Raw genomic sequence first — 21,762 nt, 5'->3', positions numbered from 1 at the left:
ATGCTGCTACTTGCGCCGCGCATCATTGACTCTTAAGTAGGGACCGCGGCAGGAACCTAGCCACGGCCCCGGATGATGATGTCAACCTAATCTCAGTATTTAAGATCAGGCTCCCCTTCCTAGCATTGCCTTTGCAACAGGTCCCCTCGCTGGTGGAGTACTCGTTGCTTCTAGAGATTCGTCTCAACCCTGCGTTCCTGTTCCTCGTTGTTCCTAACTCTTCGTTCCTAACCTGCGTATTCTTCGGATTAATTACACAAACTTGGACCTCGCTTTGCCTGACGTTGCCACTACCTATCTCCAGACCCAGACATCTGCTTCACCCGACTTCGCTACTGCCTATCTCCGACCTAGACCTCCGCTTCGCCTGACTACACTACTGCCTATTTCCAGACCCAGACCTCCGCTTCGCCCGACTACGCTACTGCCTATCTCCAGACCCAGACCAAGACCCAGACCCTGTTTTGTTCGATTACACATTGACTATCTCCATGATCAGACCTCAGCTTGGCTTGACTACGCTATTGACTACCTCTGTGATCAGACCTCAGCCTTGTTGCCACTGCTCTCAGATCGCCACCAGCCCTGACTCAAGCCAACCATTAGACGCCTCTTCTGCGTACTCCCTGGATGTGGTTTCTTGAGGCTTCGGCCTACTTTTGCTCGAGCGCCCCCTGTCTGTCTTCGCACCACTGGCGCCCGAGTTTCCAGGACATTACCTAGTCCGGAGTAAGACTGTACCATATCTCACCTGCTGTCTCTGGGCTGAACCAACTCCTACTGCAACTATATACAGAGGCACACCTAGGTCCTGCCGGCCCCGCTCCCAAAGGCTCAACCCGCAGAGAACGAGAGCTGGTATAGGTGAAACTCTGGTGGCCTTTGCCTATCAGCCCACTCCACCTGCTGATGGTGAGGACCTGTAGATCCCTACCTATGGGTTGTGTCAACCTCACCTCGGCAGAAGGGTCCACCTCCGATTGCAACAAGTTGCAAAGGCCATGGACTCGGTGGAGCCACGTGCCCTCCAGGCCATTCCAGGTCAGGCATTCAAGGTACAAGAACAGCAGCAATTTCTTGAGGCATTGGCCTCCTCCATAGATTGTCTTCACGCCTGGCATGATGCCCTCACCAGTAATCCGGTTTCTACACCGGCTCTTCCTCATCCACAGCCATCACCATTGATGCCTCAAGCCTTGCTTGCCCTACCAGCATCCCATGCTTCAACGGTGACTCCAGACTCTGCAGAGGGTTCATCAACCAATGCTATAAGCAATTCGTTCTGCAGCCTTCCATCTTCTAGGACGAATTGACCAAAGTCACCTTCATCCTATCTCGTCTTGAAGGGAAGGCGCTGGCTTGGGCCTCCTCCCTGTGGGAACGGTCGGACTCCCTCCTAAGGGAGTTGTCTCAATTTGTGGCTGTGTTTTGACGGACCTTCGATGACCCTGGGTGGCATGCCGTGGCAAGCACCAGCTTATTGCATCTTCGTCAAGATCAGAGAAGTCTCTTTGACTACACCATCGAGTTTCGGACTTTGGCTTCCGAGGAAGACTGCCTATGAGCTATCTACCTGGAGGATGAGCTGGCTGCAAGGGAGCTCCCTTCCTCTCTCGAGGACCTTATAGACCTGGCAGGCCGAATCTTCCACTGTCTCCAAGAGCGTTGCCGGGAGAGTTGGATGCCCAAGAAGCCCTCTCAGGTTCGATCCCATTCTCCACCAACCACCAGCACTGCCTTGAGCAGGGTCACTACTGTGGCTAAGATGGAAGAGCCCATGCAGTTGTGTCGTGGGCGGCTGACACCGTAAGAGAGCCTCTGGTGGAGACAAACTGGGTCTGTGTCTGTATTGCGGAGCACCTGGCCACCATCTATAGACCTGTCCTGTCCATCCGGGAAGCTTCCTGGCCTAAGTTCAGTAGGGGTCCTGAACTTGGGTGCAACCTCTCCGGCCCCTCAATTATCTGTACCAGTCACCTTGATCTGGAACTATTAGTGTTAGAGAAATCCATCCATCCGGTAGTTCTCGGACTCCCCTGGCTACAAAAGCACTCTCTCTAATTTAACTGGGGCTCATTGCAACTAGTGGAGTGGGGTCCCGCCTGCCACCAGTCCTGTCTTAAGAAAATGGTACCGCCATCTGTGGTTCCTTTGGTTACCACTTCTTCTGGTATACCCTCTCCTTATGCAGATTTCGAAGATGTGTTTTCCAAGCAAAAAGCAGACCTTCTTCTGCCTCTTCGAAGGTTTGATTTTCCTATTGACCTTCTTCCAGGAACCATGCCTCCCTGAGGATGCACTTACCCTCTGTCTCTACCTGAGACAAAGGCTATGATGGAGTACATCCAAGAAAACTTTGTGAAGGGATTCAATCTCACCTCAACCTCTCCAGCTGGGGCGGGATTCTTTTTTGTGACCAAGAAAGATGGGTCACTTGGGCCATGTATTGACTACCGCGGCCTAAACTCCATCACCTGCAAAGACAAGTATCCTTTGCCACTGATCTCAGAATTATTTGATCGTCCACAGGGAGCATCTACATTCACAAAATTGGAACTACATGGAGCATATAACTTAGTACGGATTCGTCACAACGACATTTGGAAGACTGCCTTTAACACCCGGGACGGGCATTACGAATACCTGGTGATGCCTTTCGGCCTCTGTAATGCGCCCGCAGTTTTCCATCGAATGATGAATGAAATTTTCAGAGATTTATTGTATGCCAAGGTTGTGGCCTACCTGTACGATATCCTTGTCTTTTCTAAAGACCTGGCCACACACCACACTGATGTCCTTCCACCACCTTAAAGAAGCCTTCCAGGCAGGGTCTTGTCTGCATCACCCAGACCCAAACCATCCATTTCTAGTAGAAGTGGATGCCTCTGCCATTGGAGCTGGGGAGGTCCTGAGTCAACGCACTGCTTCCGGTACTACAGTCCCATGCTCCTTCTACTCCCGCAAATTTTCACTGGTAGCGAATGTTCTCCTTGTGTAGGTTAAGGATGATCTTTTTAAATTCTCTTTGCTGGTGCAGTGTGACTGGAGATAGATCACCCCTCCCAGTTGAAGGTTCTCAGATTTCTAGCCTGAAACATCACTGCCTCCTTCACAGAGAAATCATGAAAGCATGCCATAATGTCACTACGAATATTCTTACAAGAGCCTAGGGAGAGATGAGCTTGATCCAATATGATTTTAACAACTTTACTGGGGAACCTCTCTGCTGCTAAGATTGCTTTTCCAATCATTCTCACTGTCTGATTACAATTAAAATATTCTGGAGATTTGGGGAGTCCCCTGAAATGAATATTGTTCCTTCTCACCTTATTCTCTTGATCTTTGAGTTTCTCGGATAATTAGCATTAGTTCTGATGAGCTCATGCACTGATTTATGTCAGTGCGCTCGCTATCAAGTCCCTGAGCTTCTGTAATTTCAGCTCAGCAACCTCCACTCTCCTTTCCAACTCTGGGATATCCCCTTGGAGTTCGCTTACTATTTCCAAGATCTCTTCCTTAACTGATTTTATGTCCTTCGGAAGTTCATGGAACCAGGACTTAAGTTTTGCACTCAAGGTTCTATCTCCAGGACTCAGCTCAAGCTTTTCATTTGCCTCCATGCTATACTCCTCAATCAGCCCTGAGGCATCTCCTGTTGCCATCTTGCAAGAAGCCGTGGTAGCGATATTGCTTCCGATAAAGCAAACTGCTTCAGATTGACTGATTTTCTTTTCAGCAACATGGAGCCAGGTTAGTCTGGATGCCTCTGAATGATGGTGTCTATTGGGAGGCTCAGAGGTGCATTAGGATTCGAAGATTTTATACATTCCCCACAAGAGCTCTTCTCCTAAGCAGCCATCAGGCTCAGCGACATCACTTCCTTGCGCCGTTTTTCAAAATGGCAAGACACATTATTTTGTTTATTTGAAATTACCTACTAATGAGCTACTTTGCACACAAAGCAGCTCATTGTCATTTTTTCATTATCAGGAGAAAAATAATAAGCAGGTGTCCATTTTCAGCCACTGTGTGGCTTGGCTAGTTAGCTGGATAAACATAAACAGCTAACTAATAGGACATATTCAGCAGCATGGTCACACTGCTGAATATATCCGGCTATCTTAAAGTTAGCTGGATATGTTTCACTGGCTAACTTTAGGACAGTTCTATGGCTCGACCACAGTTAGTCACATAAGTTAAGTGGTAAATCCGATTATCAGAATTAGCCACTCAATTTATGTGGCTAAATCTGTTCCTCCTCGGAATGCCTTTTGCCTGCCCATGGAATGTCCCCTTCTTATCTGGTTAAATTCTAGCTAAATAACTAGATAAAGGCTAGAATTTAGCCATATAAGGGCTAAATATAGCAGGTAAGCCATTTAGATGGATAGCTATTACATTATCCATCTAAGTGGCTTTTGAATATGGACTTTGCAGTGTTTAAAATACTGCAAGTTATTGTCGCATAATGACATTTACCATGCAGTAAATGCCTAATGCAGCTTATTAAATGATCCCTTATGTATATTATTTTCCACACAAAATCTACGCATACAAAAAGCATGTTCAAATATTGGCATTTACTTTGTACCTACAGCAAGCTTCAAAGTGAAAGTACCAGCAGATTTTGTCCCAATGTGCACAGTTTGAAAATAGTACCTTAAATCTATTGTGGCGCAATATATCAGGCTCCTGTGCATCCCCTGCTTGATAGGTCATCCCACATTTGTTTAATTCGGCTTTGGGTTCAGATTTAGCAAAGTAGTTCCAGCTCATTTCTGGTTAAGGGCAATAAAGATTTGGTAACTGTTAACCAGAATTATTTTGCTCTGGTTCAGTTCTGATTCAGAATGGACAGAGAGACTGACAAAATTGAACATTCTACTACTTTATTATCTAAAATAAAAAGTGGTTTGGTCATGTTTTTTTCCAAGTACAACAATTTACAATCTCAATAAAACTGTGTAGTAAACATACATAGTGACATAATAATGACGGCAGAAAATGACCAGATGGCCCACCCAGTCTGCCCTGCAAGCTTCTTATAGTAGTATTTTCTGCTCCATGCAGGAAACCCCCATGTTTCTCTCAAGGGTAGTAACTGCCGCTCCGTACAGTTACCTCTGAGCCTTATGATAAGGGAAGTAATATTAACAATCAAAACCAAGCAACTGCCAAACCCATAAATTACTGCTAGCACCCTTTTTTCTGGGTGAGGAGCCTTCTTGATAATTCCAACCACGTTGCTTGATGTTCATTGCTTTGGGTCTTGGCCATAGACGTTGTCCTGTGCTTTTTCCTTTATGTCTGCATATCAGTACCCTAGATCATAAAAGTCATGGCCCATGTCGGTTGTTGCCTGTATCCAGTTCTCTCCCCTCTACCATCAAAGCTGGGAGCGATGTTGCAGTTGCGTCAAAAGCAAGGCTATTGATTGAGGGTAGTAATCCCCATGTCTTCTGTTAAGGGTAGTAACTGCCGCTTTGTGCAGGTTACCTCCATGTATCCTCTTCTTCATTTCCGCCTAACATTTAGAGATCCATAATGTTTATCCTTTGCCCTTTTGAATTCATTGACTATTTTCTTCATCACCACTTCCTCCAGAAGGGTATTCTGAATCCTGGCATCCACCACCCTCTCTATGAAGAAATATTTTCTGACGTTGGTTCTGAGTCGTCCACCCTGCTAGGAAAAACTGTCTGGCAGTGGTCAGCAAGAAAACAATCCAAAGCACAGAGAGAGAGAGTTTAGGCAAAAAAAAAAAAAATCTCTCCCTCCTTTTGGCTTTGGGAATTAGCCAAAGTGCCACTATGACACCAAATCAATCCTATCTCTGGCATTTATATAGTGATAGGCCATTGTTGGTATGATGAAGCCAGGTCTGCTTAGATTTATGAAGACAAGAACTCTCTTTCAAAAGCAAAGGGGGCAAAGCTTCTTGCACAAAAAAAGTGTCTGTGTCATATGGCAATTTAACAAATATCCCCCATGCTACACCTGGCCTACTTCTTGTTGAAATTTCTATTCAGCCTCACAGCCAGTTCATCATCTAAGGTACCCTCCTTCCTATTAGATCTTTGTGCCCATTAATGTGAATTTTAATCCAGAAAAGGCCCGTTCAGTACTAATTTGTGTTGCTGGCACCACAAGGTAACTTCAGCCAACTGTCAGAGAGATTTTCTGTTCTCCCCTCTTCCTACTCACCAAACCCTCTTAAATGAAAGACCCCCTCTGTCCCCAGGGACTCTACTGATCTCCCTCATCCCTGACCTTACCCCACTGGTGATCTTCTACGGGCAGAAGTGACCCCCAGTTGCTCCTGTCCATTACGCTGGGTTTTCAAAATTGCCACTGGTTAGATCAAGGCTTGCACTATTCTGTTGTATGGCTGATTCTTCCCTAGATTGCAGTGGGATTTGATCCTTGGCTTCCCTGGTTTGTAGTCCATTGCTCTAACTACTAGGTTACTCCTCTATTCCAATGTGATCAGTTCTTCCTGTGTTCCCTCTTAAATGCCACTTCCTTCAAATCTGACTCTTCAAATGTTTCACAAAATTATTCTCCCTAAGTCCCTTGCTCCCTCCTTCCCTCTAGGAACTCTCAGTCACACAGTCTCTTCGGCCCACTTCCTCCCTCCCTCCCAAATTTTCTCTGTTGCTTGTTTGCCTCCACCTTAGATTCACTGAAGTAAATCTCCCTGCTGCCATCTCCCTCCCGATGCTCTCAGCTCCCTCAGATGTCCTCTAATCATTTGAATTTTAGTGCTGGCATCTTCCTCTGCCAGCACCAGGGCCTAGAGTGGAGGGCATCATGGGAAGTGGAGACAGATGCAGCAAGTGGGAGACAGCCAAGTCTCAGGAAAGATCCCTCCCTCTCTCTCTGCAACTGCACAGCATTAGCCATAACTGCCCTGATGACGACGGAGGACTTGCACTGACACGGGGCTGGTTCCCTTCCTTTCCGAAACATAGTCCAGTCTCTGCAGTGGATCACATCAGCTGGCTTTATTCTGAACCCTTATTCCGAAACTGTAACCAGAGTTGTTTTTTTTCCCCAGTTAAGTTCTGCATGGGTTCAATGAAGATGTTCAAAAATTGGTTCGGTTTCAGTTCTGGTTTAGATAAATGTAATCATTAATTTTGGTTGTGGGTGTGGGTTCTGTTTGCTGAATCATTTTATGGATAAGAGCTGGTGGAGTCTCTTGATAGGAAATTAGTGGTACATCATTGAGGAATTTGCTTCAATTTCAAGTTTCTCTTCATCTTCAAGAAGAATATAAAATGTAGAAATACAAGGGGAATCTTAATTAATTTGCACAGGTTAACTGCTGACTGAATTATCTAAACCTCTTAAAATGTTTTTGTACTACTGCCATTTTAATGTGAGGGAACATAAGAACTTAATAGACATAATCATAAAATTGCTTGTACAGTGCCCGACTTTCCATTTTTTTTAAAAGCTGGGTGGATTCCATTTCCAATTATTTCTGCTGTAATAGGAAGTTGAACTAGAAAATGGACATTAAAAAAATCATTAACTGTGGTCTATTAATTTTCATATTTTAATCTAGTATTTTTCATCTTCTTTGAACACTAAATTTTGGAAAGAATCGCATGTGGAAAGTTCTTTTAACTGTAGGTAGCATTATTTCATCTACCACTGTAAAGTGATTATCTATAAAGAAGACAAGATATGTGCTATTGAATGTTACAGTCATAGAGCCTAATAATAGAGGAAATATGACATCCCAAATCACTTCCTGGACCACTTTAAGAGTCACCTGGCAAACAGACATTGTGAAAAATAGAAAAGGGATAAAGCTCATCACCACTTTGAGAGCAATTTTCGACCTGTCTGCACTGAGACTGAAACTTTCGTTAATGGGCAAGGTCCTTAAGTAAGTGTACCTGCTTCAAATTTTAAAACAATACTGATGCAAGCTTCATGAGTGAAAGGTAAGCCTTTACTTTCTTTTAATATTTGCATGTGCTTTTCCTTCACAGATTTGAAAATCTACATACATTATAGGGAGGGTCAAAGGAAAGTTTTTTGTTTCAGTTCATCCATTTGTTCATTAAGTCACCTGCTTTCGTTTGGTTTGGAATACATTTTTTAAAAAAGTGTTCGATTCAGATTTTGTTTTACATTGAAATCAATGGGGCTTTAATGTAAAATCAAAATAGGGATGGGGATGTATATAGGCCTAACCTGATATTGGGACATGCTCATCATGGAGACCAAGTACTATCATTGAGGTTCAGGACTAATACAAGGCCCTATTTCAGGTCCCGGCTCAAGGCCAGGTCCTGATGCCAAGGCTAGGCCCAAAGACAGGGCCTGAGCCGCAGCTGGGTCCCAACCACTGTTACCTGGGCCTAACCCATGCTTAGATCCAGGTCCAGTGTTGGGGCCCAGCCCTAGGCTGGATCCTATTGTCAAGGCTTAGGCCTGATGCCAGGGAATGGCCTAAGGCCATGTCCCAGGCCAGGTACTGCCACCAAGGCCAAGGCCAAGACCCATACCCAATGCCAGGGACTGCCTTGAAGCCAGATCCTGCCACTGAGGCCAGGGCTCAGATCCAACGGCAGGGCCTGGCCCCATCGGCTAGGCCTAGGCCAGACACTGGGGTCTAGGCCAAGCCCAGATCCTGTTACAGAGGCCAGGAACTAGGCCCAGACCCATTGCTAGAGTCTGACCTGAGGCTGGAAGCTATTACTGAGGCCCAAGCCTAGGCTCAGGTCAATGTCCAATGACAGGGCCCAGTTTGAGGCCAGGTTCCATTGACAAGGTATATGCCAGAGGACAATTCCTGGTACAAGGCCAGGCCCACTGTTGAAGCTTGAGCATCAGTCCAGGCCCAAGGCCGGGTCCAGCCTCATGCTGGGTCTTATCACTGAGGCCTAGGCCCAGGCCCTTGTCTGAAACTGGGGCTTGGCCCAAAGCAGGGTCCATCACCAAAGCCTGGGTTTAGGCCTAGGTCCAGGCCTCAATGATGAGACCTGGCCTGAGGCCAATGCCTAGGCCCAATATGGGCCTGGCTCAAGGTTAGTTTCCATTGCTGAGGCTTGGGCTTGGACCTAGGCCTAGGTCCAGGTCTGATGCCAGGGCCCAGCCTGAGGGCATATCCCATCACCAAGGCTTGAGCCTAGGACTAGGCTCAATGTCAGGGCCTGTGTCAAGACCATTTCCTGCTACCAAGGTGTAGGCCCAAAGCCAGGGCCCAGCCCTAGGCTGGGTTCCATTGCTGAAATCTAGATGTAGATACATGCTTAGACCCAGCCTCGACATCAGGGCCCAGCCGGAGGCCATGTCCCACGCTGGGTTTTATTGCTGAGGCCAGGCCTAGCTCCTTCACCAAAGCTTAAGCTAAATTCTGGGACCTGGGCAAGGCCAGGTACCATTGCTAGGGCCCAGGACCAATGCCAGGACCTGGCACAAGGCTGGGTCCCCTCTCCAAGACCTGTGCCTGATTCCAGGTCCCATCGCAAAGGCTGGGCATGACACCAAAGTCCACCCAAGGCTTGGTCTCATTGCCAAGGTATAGGCGCAAAACCAGGCTGGCCCAAGGCTAGGTCCCCTCACTGAGGCCTGGGTTTAGACCCAGGCTTGGGCCTAATGCTGGGTCTCATCACCAAGGCTCAGGTTCAAAGCTAGAGTTCAGCCCAAGGCTAGGTATCATTGCCAGGGCCTAGCTCAAGGCAGGATTCCCTCATTTCTAAAGCTGAGTCCCATCTGTAACATTTGTTACCAGCAGCACTCACTGGGAAGTTCCCCTGCTCAAGCCACAGCCCTAGATGCTGCCATTGCTCCTCCACCAGTGCCTCCCTCTAGGAGCGAGCGTGAAGCAACATGCACAATAAGTAGACCCCACAGCAGGAAGTCTCGATGTCGGTGCCCTACGATGAAGTCACTCGGCTTGGTATTTAAACCCAAATGCAATTTCAACAAGTTGTTTTAGCAACAGGTCCTCCTTCCTGCATTCCTGTCTTGCCTCTTCCTGCTTTCCAGCCTTGTCTCACCCAGCATTGCCTCATCCTGCTTCCCTACATTATCTCGTTCAGTCTTCCTTGTCCCTGTCATCATCTTCATTTTGCTTGCCTTGTATTGATCTTTGCCTTGGAGCTTGACTATTCCCTTGCCTGCTACCTGGGCCTGGGCCCAATGCTGAAGTTCCGGCTCAAGGCCAGGTCCCATCACCCAAACCTAGGCCTGACATACAGCTGCGTATCAACATGGAACCATCAGAAGGAAGGCACTGTAGCATGTTCTTTCAATAAATGGCATCATTTTTGGGTGGTCCACGAAGAAAGCAATGGACTAACATGGGTACGCTACTTTAGCCACAAATTATAGACATAGTTCTTGTCACAAAAATAGAATGTCCTCATGCATAGAAACTAATCATAGCATTCACTGAGTTGTCCAATCAATTTAAAAGTCCCAGCAACATGAGAATAAAGTAGTATCCATATACACATAAAGTTATGCAAGCATATAAGGAAGAATGTAAGAAAAATACTCACAAGGAGGAAGAAAACGTAGTGTATGCATCTCCACTGGTGCAGCATCCCCCGATCACTCATGTATCCACCAAGCCTCCTAGTGTACTGCTGTTAACTCTGTATGGGGTTGGGGGAGCCACCTCAATACCCTGTACCTGCCTGAGGGTGTCTCATTCACCTGTGTCTGTCTGAAAAACATATTGGGGGTAATTTTTAAAGGATGTTCGTGTATTAGCCCTCATTTTATGTGTGTAACTGGCCTTTTATAAATGACCTGGGGGTTGTGAGCGTAAAAGCACACACAAAAGTGATTTTGTTCTTAGTTTGGCATGCTCTAGAAAGAGACATTTCAGGAGGCAAAGCAGGGGCACAGACATTATATGCACACATACTTTCATTTTTCGGAAGTATGACTGCAAATGTAGGCCCAGCAAGTGTAATTTGGAGCGTGTATGTCTGCACTGCTTCTGCGCACACCCGCAAATTTGGGGTAAGGTCTGAGGGTAAAAAGTACCCACAGAATTTAGTCTATGTGGGCTGTTTGAAAACTACCCTCATTAATCAGATCATCACATTTAGAACATGACTACATAAAGGGGCCGATGCAAAAAAAAAAGCACGGAAAGCGGGCGCTGAAAAGTCAGCGCCCGCTTTCTTAATGTGCGCATGGCGCCCGCAAGGGGGGTGCCATTCTATATTATAATTAGGGGGTCCTGGGAGCAATCTCCCGCTCTCGGGCTGTCGGCTGCCAGTAAACAAAAGGGCGCCGGTGGCCCTTTGCCCTTACCATGTGACAGGGGCTATTGATGCCATTGGCTGGCCCCTGTCACATGGTAGGAGCAATGGACGGCCGGTGCCATTTTATTTACTGGCAGCCGATGGCCCAAGAGCGAGAGATCGCTCCCGGGACCCTCGCTGGACCACCAGGTACTTTAGGAAAGTTTTTGGGGGGTCAGGAGGGTGGGGGATTGTAAATAATTAGATTTAAAGGGTCGAGGTGTTTGGGTTTTTTTCGGCTCGGGACAGCCGAAAACAAAAACCATCTGGACCGCGGGAAACGGAATTTCCCGCCGGTCCACGATCCCGAAACTGGAACCGATTCCGGCACCCGATTCACATCTCTATCACATATGGCTCTTTTGGATTGCCATACCCCAGATGCATGACTCTGCACTTCTTGGCATTGAATCCCATCTACCAAATCTTTGACCACTCTTCAAGCTTTCTTAAATCAACATCCTGACTCTGACCACAGCCAATCAGGGTCACAAGGAGCCAGCAAATCCCCAAAAATAGATCCGTTCCTCGTTGCTCACTTTCAGAGATAAATAATTTTTCCAATTCTACCTGGCTAATAATGGTTCATAGACTTTTTTCCTCCAGAAAATTGTCCAGACCCTTTTTAAACCCAAACCCAGCTATGCCTTGATTTAAAAGACAAAAGAAAGAAGCAGAATATGAGAAATTCCAGTAAGAAGACAGAGATCCGTTTTAGATGTGACCCAAACTATGTAAAATAAGATCTATTTATTTCTGTACGTTTTATTCTGTATGCATGATTAATGTTTAGATTAGTGCTTTTTTATTGCACTCATTTTGTTCATCTACATTTTCTGAGTAAGCCAATTCACAGGTAATATTTGCTTTATAAAGTTTTTAATAAAGTGTTTTGAAAAAAACCAGCAGACTAAAATAAAGAGCGGCTGGGCAAAAGTTCAAATTTGTAATGAACTGTAGATGCCTCTAATTGCATTGAGTTTTTGTGTAATGGGATGAGGCAATATTAGAAATTACTTCTGAATGAAATTCAGTGCCTCAAGGTATAAAAACCTTCCCTTCAACTTGGAGCATGAACAAAAATTGCCGTACCTTTATATTCAATTTTAAATATCTGTCACATTCCGACTCCTGATGAGCTATAAAGGTCTAATTTTGTCAGACAATTGACAGTTTAATAAACATTCTACAAGCACAGAGAGTGCCTTCATCAAAGGTGGGTAACAGCAGGTTTCGTTTTTCTGCCCTGAAAAGCATGCACATTTTCTGAAATGTTTTATAATGAAGGCTTTTGATTCCAAATCCAGTGAAAATACATTTGATTTACGGTCTGGTTTATTTGGTTTCCATTTATTTTAAAAGAAGGGCCCCCCTCCCCCCCCCCTCCCCACAAAAAAACCTGATTGGTGCTATCGCAGTTACTTGACCCGGGCAGTTACCAAGCTCGTTGTGAACACCACCTTAGTTTTTGCTTCTGTTCTGCTTAGGCTGGCCAAGCTGCTCCAGGTCAAAAGCAACAGTGCTGGATTTGTCCCATGCTGTGCGTAGAGATGCAGAGATCTCTGTTTTCCTGAGAAAAGCTGCAGGCCTTTATCGCCATGCACGGAATGAGGTAAAACGGGGACTGGCTGAGGCTGTCCCGGTGGACATGGAAGTATTCTATGACTGCCCTAGCCTCTCACTTTCCTTTGTTGCTACCAGCGCCGATCCAGCCTGGCACTATGTAGTCTTTCATTCCAGGTTTACAGTTTACACCCCTCCTCTGCCTGACCCATGTATTCATTTTCCCTGTCATAGTATTTCTAGATCTAAATGTGGAAAAACAGGGGAAAAACAAGTTCAGTGTACTAATTTGCTAAGTTTATGTAAAATTATGTAAATTGTTGAGAAAAAAAAATATCAGGTGGAAAAATGCAGCAGATAGTCTCTGAAATAATACAATGGTGCCTCTGAATAAGAGAAACAGGTACCTATTGAGAATGCATCAAATACATTTATGTACTGCAGCAATTGTATCTCAGAATATGCTCTTACGTCCCCTTCACAATAATAAAACCATCTCCGCATAGCAGCTAATCGATGTCTCCTGCACAGAAAGTTCACTGGGTTCATTCTTCTGTCTATTCCCTGGTCCACAGGTTAGTAGGGAGCAGATAAGAGAGAGACCTTGGTCTTTCAACTCTGTGACCCACAATCTAGCCTTGACCAAAGTGAACACAAATCATCATGATTAGATTGCTGTTGTAAGCCTTCAGTTTAGGGGTCTCCGATCCCTTTCCACATTGACAAAGGACTATAATACACACGAAGAGCCAAATTCAGGGAAATGCAATCAGTGTAAGATTAGTTTCTGTGGGTCAAGGCTGACTTTTGCTGGCCAAGTAACACAAGGAAGTGCACCCTGTACTATACCAGTCTGCACTATTTCTGTATGATAAGGTAGGGGGAAAAAAAAGACATCAGTATCTGACACTACCAATTACACCACTTACTGGATGAAACTGTATTAATGGCTCTGAGGACAACTTTCAGAAGATTTTACCCCGGGTAAGTAAGCAGCGACCCAGGTAAAACTTCCCTTCCCATCTGTGGGTTAAAGTACCTGTCCTGTGAAACCTCTACCCACCGTGCAAAGGAGTGGGGCCAGAGGCGAGAGGGCAGAGCTAGCTGACAATGGACGTGGATGTCATTTTTGAAATTCGCGCACCTACTTTACAATTTTGACTCTGCACCTGCTGTAAACTAGATGCAAAGTCCATGGGTAAGAGAAATAACTGGTGCTGGTCCAGCCCTGAATTTTCAAAGGAAAACTTCCTGGAATATTTCCATTTGAAAATTTGCTTGCAAGCCTGCAGGTACAAATTTCCCTCAGGCCTGAAAGCAAGGTGCTGATTTTAAGCCAGGCAGGCACATTCTATTGTACATAAGCTATAATTAATATTTATGTTTTTTACCTCGAACTTACTTGTACAGCATATCCTTGGTTTCCCTTATCCCTCTACCCCTCCTTCCCAGTTCTCCCAATATTTTCCCTAGCGCCTCCTTTTAGCCTGGAGCGGCGGCTGTCAGCGGGTTTGACAGCCGACGCTCAATTTTGCCGGCGTCTGTTCTCGAGCCCACTGACAGCCACGGGCTCGGAAACCGGACCCCGGCAAAATTGAGCATCTGGTTTCGGCCCGACAGCCGTGGGCCGAATTCAAATTTTTTTTTTTTTTTTTTTACTCTTCGGTACCTCCGACTTAATATCGCCATGATATTAAGTCGGAGGGTGCACAGAAAAGCAGTTTTTACTGCTTTTCTCTGCACTTTCTCGGTGCCGGAAGAAATTAGCGCCCACCTTGGCGGCTTGGCTGCACATTTTACTTTCTGTATCCTGCACACATACCTAATAGCGCTCTCAACATGCATTTGCATGTTGAGAGCGCTATTGAGTGCCGCGGATTGGACACGCTTTTTCCTCCCCTTACTGAATAAGGGGTAAGGGAAACACGCGTCCAAGAGCAGGCTAACAGTGCGCTCCGTCGAAGAGCACTGTACTGTATCGGCCTGTTTGTAAGCAACCTGGCAGAATGTGTAGAAGGTAAAGTTTGTCTATTTGAGGAAGATTCTAAGATCTGCAACAGAGTGGACATAACTGAAGGAATAGAGAGAATGAAAAGTGATTTAAGAAAATTTGAGGAGTAATCGAAGATTTGGCAGCTGGGATTCAATGCCAAGAAGTGCAGATTCATGCATCTGGGGTGCAGCAATCCAAAAGAGCTCTATGTGATAGGTGGTGAAAGACTAATGAGCACAGACTGGAAGAGGGACCTTGGTGTGATAGTGTCTGATGGTCTGAAGATGGCGAAGCAATGTGGCAAGACGTTAGCTAAAGCCAGAAGAATCCTGGGCTGCATAGCGAAAGGAATAACCAGTAAGAAAAAAGAGGTGATAATGCTCTTGTACAGGTCCTTGGTGAGGCCTCACTTGGAGTACTGCAGTCAGTACTGGTGTCTATATCTCAAAAAGGATAACGATAGGATAGATGCGGTCCAAATAAAAGCAACCAAAATGGTGAGCGGTCAGCACTGGAAACTTATGAGGAGAAGCTGAAGGATCTGAATATGTATACTCTGGAAGAAAGGAAGTGCCGGGAAGACATGATAGATACAGACCTTCAGATATCTGAAAGGTTTTAATGATGCACAATCATCAAACCTTTTCCAATGGAAAGAAATCAATAGAACTAGGGGTCATGAAATGAAACTCCAGGGAGGACGACTCAGAACCAATGTCAGGAAATATTTCTTCAAGGAGAGGGAGGCGAATGCCTGGAATGCCCTTCCAGAGGTGGTGGTGAAGACAAAAACAGTCAGGGAATTCAAAGGGGCATGGGATAAACACTGAGGATCCCTAAAGGCTAGAGGTTGGAAATAAAGAAAAGAGTACATGGGGGTAACTGGGGGTAACTTGCTGGTGTGACAGTTACTACCCTTAACAATTAAGCCTTGATACTGTTAATGCAACTCCAGCATTGCTCTCTGCTTCAATGGCTGTGAGAAAAGGGGAGTTGAATTCAGATAGCAACCAACAAGGGTCCCGACTTTTATGCTTTGGGAACAAATAAACATGGGGGTAACTTGCTGATGTGGCACTTACTACCCTTAATCGCTAAGCCTGATACTTTGATGCATCTCCAACATTGCTTTCTGCTTTCATGACAATGGATAAGGGAAATTGATTCAAACAGCATCCGAGGGCCCTGACCTTTACGGTCTGATAAACTGATAAGCATGAGGGCAACCTGCATAGTGCAGATTAAGATACTGGCATAAACTTGCTGGGCAGACTGAGTGGCGCATTTGGTCCTTTTCTGCTGTTATTTCTATGTTGAAAAATTTCCCCCTAGTTGCATTAAAGACTGTGGTTTACAAAAATGAAATGGTGAAATTATGATGGACAAGCAAGCAGGAAATAAATCAGAAGTATAAATATGGACGGGAGCACATATGCCCCTGCCACTTTGCAGCCACTGCTGCTGGGCTGTTCGGTTCCGCCCCTCCTCTCCTTCCTGTTGCTTCCCATGATGCAAGCAAAGAGCAAAGCTCCTCCTAGCTCCTACAATCTGCCATCTAGCTCCCTGCCTATGGTTGTATGCAGACATAGGACACAGGAATCAGTCAATGGGAGGAGTTCCTTCTGTAGTGGTGTGGACATCAGGGAATTTCAGGAGGAAACTCAAAGAGGGAACTTGAGCAGTCAAGAGAGATAGACATGAAACTATGAGTATGATCAGTAAAGTTGTTTATTTAGAGACTGTTAAGACTTGTCAGTTTTAGTTAAAGGCAGAATAGCCTAAAGCTCTGTAGGAAGGTGGATGGGAATCTTTAGAAGAGAGATCCTTGCACCTAGAGAAGGAAACCAGTGCTGGAAGAGGCTGGGAGGCCCAGCCAGTAATAGGACCAGGAGGGGCAGGTATACCTAGGTGGGTCTGTGGTATCTGACCATACTTGCCTAGTGTCAGTGCCTGAGCATCAGCATAAGTCAGCCAGTGTAGCAGCACTGTGAGGCAGCAACTAGCGCCCAGACTGAGCCAGCATCCCCAGGGCTGCAGCAGTAAGGCACATAGATCTAAAACACCCCTTGCCTGGGGAATAGTGAGATCAAAAAAACGTGAATAAGCAGACATTCCCTCATTCCCTGCTGCATCACTGTTGTTAAACTGTGTATATGAAATAATGCATGTTGGACCCTTCCTGCATGAATCCTCCTTAGTTACATGCTGCCACTGAACCCATAGCCTCAGGGGCAGGAAGTGGAGAAGAACTCAAACATATAACAGTAGTGCTTCCTGTTGCACAGGAGGTGGACCCTTGGGCCGAGGTGGGGTTGACGCTACCCATAGGAAGGATCCTACAGGTCCCCACCATCGGTAGGCGGAGTGGGCTGACTAATGGAGGCTGGCTGGAGCTTCGCCAATGCCAGCCCTCGTTCCCCGCGGGTTGAGCCTTTGGGTAAAGGGGCCGGCTGGACTTAGGTGGGCCTCCAAATGTTGTCTGTGAAAGGATGGAGAGGTCAGCCCAGAGACAGCAACAGCAGAACTGGAAAATCTGTACTGGACGAGGCGGAGTCCCGGAGACCCGGGCGCCAAAAGAATCAGAGTCAGACAGGGGGCGCCTGAGCAACAACAGGCCAAAGCCTGAAAAGGCCAAGTCCAGGAAGTAGACAGCAGAGGTGTCGTAGAGCAAACTGGAGTCAGGGCTGGTGGCAATCAAAGAGCGGTGGCAAGGAAGGCTGAGGAATGGACTAGGAGATGATGAGTAGCGTAATCAGGCAAAGCAGAGGTCTGGTCCAGGAGAATATCAATGGCATGGTCAGGCAAAGCAGAGGTCGGGTCCAGGAGAAGATCAATAGTGTGGTCGGGCAAAGCAGAGGTTGGGTCCAGGAGAAGATAAGTCCGTAAGGAAAGTTAGATAGCAGGAACTCAGGAACAGAGAATACAACCAGGAACAGGAACTCGAAGGGAACAGGAACCAGGAACGTGATGAAATCACCTGGAGGCAACGAAGTACATGTCCAGTGTGGAGACCTGTTGCAGAGGCGACTAACAGGAGCTGAGCCCGGCCTTATATACCGGAACTTCAGCAACATCATCATCTGGTGCTGCGGCGAAGTTTCCGCTGTGGGCCCTTTAAAACAAAGAGTGATACGCGTGAGCTATGGAGGGGTGCGGCGCTGATCGACGGCATCTCTCCGCGGGCCACGCAGAGAGGCTCGCCGTGGAACACAGGAGCTTGTCGCAGTAGCTGGAGCACTGGGGGTGACCCAAGGACAGAGCCGGTGGCCCTCCGCTGCAAGGGACGTGGAACCAGACGCTGGATTCAGCAACGGAAGGTGAGAAGACCGGGCCGCGGGCCTGCCGTGGCCGGCACATGCAACACTTCCAGAACCATTTAAATAATTCACTCACTAGACAGAGCAACCTAAACTCCAAATCCCATTTTGTTTCTGATTTTTTATTTCATTTTCAAGAAGAAATAAGTATTGACATTTCTTAAAACTCCTTTTACTTGTCAATTCTTGCATCAATAGGCAGTAAACCTTGGATCTGCTGTGCTGATTGATTGTTGGTGTGAACCAAAATTATCAGCACTCTGAAACATCCAAACTGTAGGTATCTCTTTTCCCTACTGCACAGTGATTTGTCTCAAAAAAGAGTAATTATATTCTATGGTATAGAGAATGTTCCAGTATAGAGAGTAGAGGAGGACCGGAAGGCTCATCTGCATACTGCTCCCCGCATCTCCCGGGAAAGGAGTCCAGAGGTCACCGCAAGCGATCCAGGGATTGCCTTCCACAGCCCCAGCTTCCAGAGGCCCCGTACCCTTTGCAGTAGAGGAGGACCAGAAGGCTCATCTGCATACTGCTCCCAGCATCCCCCGGGAGAGGAGTCCAGAGGTCACTGCAAGCGATCCAGGGATTGACTTCCACAGCTTCCAGAGGCCCCGCACCCTTTGCAGTAGAGGAGGACCGGAAGGCTCATCTGCATACTGCTCCCAGCATCCCCCAGGAGAGGAGTCCAGCGGTCACTGCAAGCGATCCAGGGATTGACTTCCACAGCCCCAGCTTCCAGAAGCCCCGCACCCTTTGTAGTAGAGGGGACCGGAAGCGCGCGCCTGATGGTGCGCGAATCTCAAACCCTTCCATTAACTGACTGAAGATTAATTTAACTGTGGTTAAAGAGGATTGGTAAGATAAGCTTTCAGAAATTTTTGGGCTTATAAAAGTTTGGTGAAAGGTGAAATTAAGAGATATATTATTTAGAGTTTGTGTGTCTGAGGTAATAAGCAAGCCAGAGATAGTTAATTATAGTGTCTGTCTTTCCCACCCACTCAACCCTTGATTTTTAGGCACGAGACACTTTTTCATTAAAAATCAATCAGGGTCTTATCTAAATCATACTATTGTACCAGCCCTTATTGAAAGTTTAATCATCCCCTTGTAGGACACTAGCTGATTAATTAGTAAATTCACCTGTAAATTTAAAGTACTCTCATTCCAACTCCCTTAATATCCTAACCTTAACTAGGAACTCAATAAAACTAAGATGAAGGCAGCAGTCCAGCAGCAAGAGAGGGGCTTTCCAGTCTTTTGCATTAAGTGTCACATGTATGATTTTTTACCCGCCGGTGAGAGATTGTATGTGTGCACTCGGTGCAAAGAACTCCTGGCTCTCAGGGAATGAGTCCGATCTCTGGAGGCTAGAGTAGCAGACTTGGAGAAGCTGAGGGAGACAGAGAGGTACATTGATGAGACCTTCAGGGACATAGTAGCCAAGTCCCAAATCCTGTCTGGCAGCCCCAGTACTGCCTTGGATCAGAAAGGTCTCCCAGTTGGAAAACATCACCCTGGTGTAGCAGGAAGTGATCCTGTAGCAAGGACCTGCTCTCCAGGTGATGTATTGTCCTCTCACACTGAGGACAAGTCTCCCAGGGCTACTGCCCAGGATGGAAGGGTTAGGCCGGCCATCATAGTTGGTGATTTGATTATTAGAAATGTAGATAGCAGGGTGGCTGGTGGACGTGAGGACCACCTGGTAACTTGCCTGCCTGGTGCAAAGGTGGCAGACCTCACGTGTAACCTAGATAGGATTATAGACAGTGCTGGGGAGGAGCTGGCTGTCGTGGTACATGTGGGCACCAACAACATAGGAAAATGTGGGAGAGAGGTTCTGGAAGCCAAATTTAGGATTTTAGGTAGGAAGCTGAAATCCAGAACCTCCAGGGTGGCATTCTCTGAAATGCTTCCTGTTCCATGTGCAGGTCCCCAGAGGCAGGCAGAGCTCCAGAGTTTCAATGCGTGGATGAGACGATGGTGCAGGGAAGAGAGATTCAGCTTTGTAAGGACCTGGGGAAACCTTTGGGGAAAGGGGAGACTTTTCCGAAAGGATGGGCTCCACCTTAACCAGAGTGGAACCAAACTGCTGGCACTAACTTTCAAAAAGGAGATAGAGCAGCTTTTAAACTAGAACAAGGGGGAAAGCCGACAGTCACTCAGCAGTGCATGGTTCGGAGAAATGTATCCTTGAAGGATACTAATGAAACAGGAGAGTTTGGGTATCCCAACAGAGAGGTTCCATTAAAAGCAAACATAGTCCATATGCCTATATGTAAAAAATCACCTAAGCTAATGATTTCCAAATTAATCCAATCAACTGAAAAGTATGTTGTTAAAACAAACAAAAAACACACTTTGAAATGTTTGTATGCCAATGCCAGAATTCTTGCAATTTATATTTTATTAAATTTAACCAGATTTAACAGAAACTTCAGTACAGGACATCAGATAAATTCAATTCCACCTCTAATAATTTTCAACAAACAGTTTCCATTCAATATCTGGATGCATTACAAGAAATAGGGAGTCTAATACATAATTGAGCAGAATCAAGAAGAAACAAACAACACTATTACTCTAGCCTAACAATGCACCCTATATGATGATTCCTGCAGGTTTATATCTATATCCGGACTTGAAAGCTATATTCAGGAATGTGAGTCTAGATAAATTCGTAGCTGTGCTGGATCCTGAAAGACATACCTAACATCTTGGAATATTAAAACACACTTAGAGGGATAGCGCAATATAAATTTTGCACCCCTACTTATGGCTTCTGGACGCATTTGTAAGAAACTCCTCCTCTCTTGCGTAGCCTTTGTTATATCAGGGAATATCCACAATCTAAAACCATGAAACATCAAACCTTGATTTCTAAGGTAATTTCTCAAAATGGAGTCTCTTTCAGAAATGAAAACAAATGAAATAAACAATGTTGTTATTTCAGTTTCCAGAGTCATTTCTAGGAGCGCAGATACATTCAAAGACTCTTCTTTTCCCTTTTGGGGTATTTCCTCAGCTTTTCCCTTCCCTTTAGCGCTAGGAAGATAATATATTTTAGTCAAAGCCGGTAAGGCCTCATCAGGAAATTTCAAGATGTCTTTGAGATAACTTCGAAATAGGTCTCTTGCTGAGAGGCATATAGCTTTGGGAAAATTTAATATATGAAAATTAGCATGTCTAAGTTCATTTTCCAGCCTTTCTACTCTTGCATAACTTAATGTTTCCGATTTTACTAAATTATTTTGAATTTCTTTTATGCCTTGAATCTTTTGTTCATTTTCCAGCATTCTTTTCTCCAGATTGTTTACTTTCACATCAATATTATTAACTTGTTGTAAGTTTTCTCTAAGTAATGAGGACATATTTTTTATAGAGGAATCCATGGCTACAAACATACTCCATATAATATCCACAGTTATTTCTTTAGGTTTAGTCAGAGAGTGAATACTAGCTACTTGGATCTCCGACTCACTCCTCCCTGTAGCCCCAAGTTCTCCACTCTCACCATACTTCTGGAAACTCGATACAGCCTGATCCTTGGAGCCTCGATCCTCCTGGCTCACCGAAAGTGACACCTCACTTGCTTCCTTTCTCGGGGCTGTTA

This window comes from Rhinatrema bivittatum, chromosome 2 (genome assembly GCF_901001135.1).
Source record: "Rhinatrema bivittatum chromosome 2, aRhiBiv1.1, whole genome shotgun sequence".
Taxonomy (NCBI): Eukaryota; Metazoa; Chordata; class Amphibia; order Gymnophiona; family Rhinatrematidae; genus Rhinatrema; species Rhinatrema bivittatum.
Note: the sequence above shows the minus strand (reverse complement) of the source record.